A 4175-nucleotide genomic window follows, 5' to 3' on the forward strand; every position below is an offset into this window, starting at 1 on the left:
TGTTACTGATTTCTAATTGTGATCTGAGAAGATGCTTTATATTATTTTGATATTTCTTAATTTATTGAGGCTTGCTTAGTGGCTTAGCAAATGGTGTATTCTAGAGAATAATCCATGTACGCTGGAGAAGAATGTGTACTGTGCTGCTATTGGGTGTAGTGTTCTGTATGTGTGTCTACGAAGTCAAGTTGGTTGATTGTGTTATTTAGATCTTCTGTATCTTTGATGAATTACTTTGTAGTTGTTCTGTCCATCGTCAAAAGTGGTGTGTTAAAGTCTCCTGCTATTACTGTGGAACTATTTCTCATTTCATTTCTGTGGTTTATGTATTTTGGAGCTCTGTCATTGGATGCATAGATATTTATTATGGCTGGCTATGTCCTCTTGATGGAATGACCTTTAATTATATAATGTCCTTATTTGTCTCTTATGATGGATTTTGATTTAAAGTCTATTTCATCAGAGATTGTTATTGCTACTCCTACTGTTCTTTGGTTTTTGTTTGCTCAATATATTTTTTCCCAACGTTTAATTTTTAACCAATGCATGTCTTTGTGTCTAAGGTGTGTCTCTTGCAGGCAACATATTGATGGGTCATATTTCTTTATCCATTGTGACATTCTCTGTCTCTTGACTGATGCATTTAACCTGGTCACATTCAGTGTTATTTTCAATAGATATGAATTTACTACTGTCATTTTGTTATGCTTTTTTTCTGTGTGTGGTGTCCAGAGTTTCTTTGTTCTGCTTAATTTTCTCTGCAGAGCTATTTTTGTTCATGGATTACCTTTCCATTTCCTTCGTTTTTGTCAATTTTGTGTTTCCTGAGTCTTACTTTTCTTCTTTACTTTGGTGGATAAGTTTGTAAATTCTCTTTGGGGTTACTGTGAGGTTCACCTTTACCATCCTCTGTTTAAAACAGTCTATTATTTTTAGATATCATCTTGACTACCTCTTCATATAGAAGTTCTATACCTATACCATTCATTCACCCTTTTTGTTTTGAAATTGTTGTTGATTTCAGATTGACATCTCTGGTTCCTTTTTTTCAGTTCTGTAGCTTTATTTTACTTCTGAGACTTCTCTACCTGGGCTGGCACCATGCGGATGCTGTTGTGTGGCTTGTTCTCAGGTTGTTCTCTGCTGCCGCAGGTTCTCCACCCAAAACACTCCCTTTAATATTTCCTGTAAGCATGGTCTGTTTTTTACAAATTCCCTTCATTTCTGTTTATATGAGAGTGTCCTAATTTTGCCATTGTATTTGAGAGACAATTTTGCCAGGTATATGATTCTTCAGGAAAACCCTGGTGGTGTAGTGGTTAAGTGCTATGGCTGCTAAACAAAAGGTCAGAAGTTTGAATCCACCAGTTGCTCCTTGGAAACTCTATGGGGCAGTTCTACCTTGTCCTATAGGGTCACTGTGAGTTGGAATCGATTCTTCTTTGGGAATTCTGTTCTTTCAGGGTTTTATATATGTCATTCCACTGCCTTCGTGCCTGCATGGTTTCTGCTGAGCAATCAGAGCTTAGTCTTATTGAAGTCCCTTTGTAGGTGATACTTCAATTTTCCCAATCTGCTCTCATAATTATCTTTGGACTTGGAGAATCTGATTTTTTTTTTCATTTTTTTTTCTGATCGAGCAGAAAACAAGTTAGTATTGAGGGATTTGTCCTATATTTCACTAATTCTTTAATTCATTGTATCAGTTCTACTTCTGTGTCCTTTGAGTTATCTATTTCTGATATTTTATTGTTCATCTATTGGATTTCTAGTTGCTGTTTTTATGTGATTTCTAACTGTCCATTTCATTTGCCATTTTGTTCTTGTACTGTTTTCCTAAATTCTACTAGGGTTCTTTCTGTGTTTAACTTGATCTTTTTTTTTTAATGATTTTTATTGAGCTTTAAGTGAACGTTTACAAATCAAGTCAGTCTGTCACATATAAGCTTATATACACCTTACTACATACTCCCACTTACTCTCCCCCTAATGAGTCAGCCTGCTCCCTCCTTCCAGTCTCTCCTTTCATGATGATTTTGCCAGTTTCTAACCTTCTCTACCCTCCTATCTCCCCTCCAGATAGGAGATGCCAACACAGTCTCAAGTGTCCACCTGATACAAGTAGCTCACTCTTCATCAGCATCTCTCTCCAACCCATTGTACAGTCCCTTCCATGTCTGATGAGTTGACCTTGAGAATGGTTCCTGTCCTAGGCCAACAGAAGGTTTGGGGACCATGACCTCTGGGATTCCTCTAGTCTCAGTCAGACCATTAAGTCTGGTCTTTTAATGAGAATTTGGGGTCTGCATCCCACTGATCTTCTGCTCCCTCAGGGGATCTCTGTTGTGCTCCCTGTCAGGGCACTCATCGGTTCTGGCCGGGCACCATCTAGTTCTTCTGGTCTCAGGATGATGTAAGTCTCTGGTTACTGTGGCCCTTTCTGTCTCTTGGGCTCATAGTTATCGTGTGACCTTGGTGTTCTTCATTCACCTTTGATCCAGGTGGGTTGAGACCAATTGATGCCTCTTAGATGGCTGCTTGTTAGCATTTAAGACCCCAAACGCCACATTTCAAAGTGGGATGCAGAATGTTTTCATAATAGAATTATTTGCCAATTGACTTAGAAGTCCCCTTAAGCCATAGTCCCCAAACCCCCGCCCTTGCTCCGCTGACCTTTGAAGCATTCAGTTTATCCCGGAAACTTCTTTGCTTTTGGTCCAGTGCATTTGAGCGGACCTTCTGTGTATTGAGTATCGTCCTTCCCTTCACCTAAAGGAGTTCTTATCTACTAACTAATCAGTAAATAACCCTCTCCTATCCTCCCTCCCTCCCTCCCCCCCTCGTAACCACAAAAGTATGTGTTCTTCTCAGTTTATACTATTTCTCAAGATCTTATAATAGTGGTCTTATACAATATTTGTCCTTTTGCCTCTGACTCATTTCACTCAGCATAATGCCTTCCAGGTTCCTCCATGTTATGAAATGTTTCACAGATTCGTCACCGTTCTTTATCGATGTGTAGTATTCCATTGTGTGAATATACCACAATTTATTTACCCATTCATCCATTGATGGACACCTTGGTTGCTTCCAGCTTTTTGCTATTGTAAACAGAGCTGCAATAAGCATGGGTGTGCATATATCTGTTTATGTGAAGGCTCTTATTTCTCTAGGGTATATTCCGAGGAGTGGGATTTTTGGGTTGCATGGTAGTTCTATTTCTAACTTTTTCAGAAAACGCCAGATAGATTTCCAAAGTGGTTGTACCATTTTACATTCCCACCAGCAGTGTATAAGAGTTCCAATCTCTCCGCATCCTCTATAACATTTATTATTTTGAGTTTTTTGGATTAATGCCAGCCTTGTTGGAGCAAGATGGACTCTCATCTTAGTTTTAATTTGCATTTCTCTAATGGCTAATGATCGAGAGCATTTTCTCATGTTTCTGTTAGGTGTCTGAATATCTTCTTCAGTGAAGTGCATGTCCATATCCTTTGCCCACTTCTTGATTGGGTTGTTTGTCTTTTTGTGGTTGAGTTTTACCAGAATCATATAGATTTTAAAGATCAGGCACTGGTCGGAGATGTCATAGCTGAAAATTCTTTCCCAATGTGTTGTTGGTCTTTTTACTCTTTTGGTGAAGTCTTTAGATGAGCATAGGTGTTTGATTTTTAGGAGCTCCCAGTTGTCTGGTTTCTCTTCATCATTTTTGGTAATGTTTTGTATTCTGTTTATGCCTTGAATTAGGGCTCCTAATGTTGTCCCTATTTTTTCTTCCATGATCTTTATCGTTTTAGTCTTTATGTTTAGGTCTTTGATGCACTTGGAGTTAGTTTTTGTGCTTGGTGTGGCTATGGGTCCTGTTTCATTTTTTTGCAAATGGATATCCAGTTATGCCAGCACCATTTGTTAAAAAGACTATCTTTTCCCCAATTAACTGATACTGGGCCTTTGTCAAATATCAGCTGCTCATATGTGGATGGATTTATATCTGGGTTCTCAATTCTGTTCCATTGGTCTATGTGCCTGTTGTTGTACCAGTACCAGGCCGTTTTGACTACTATGGCTGTATAATAGGTTCTGAAATCAGGTAGAGTGAGGCCTCCCACTTTCTTCTTCTTTTTCAGTAATGCTTTACTTATCCGGGGCTTCTTTCCCTTCCATATGAAGTTGGG

The sequence above is a fragment of the Elephas maximus genome, chromosome 14 (genome assembly GCF_024166365.1).
Source record: "Elephas maximus indicus isolate mEleMax1 chromosome 14, mEleMax1 primary haplotype, whole genome shotgun sequence".
NCBI lineage: Eukaryota > Metazoa > Chordata > Mammalia > Proboscidea > Elephantidae > Elephas > Elephas maximus.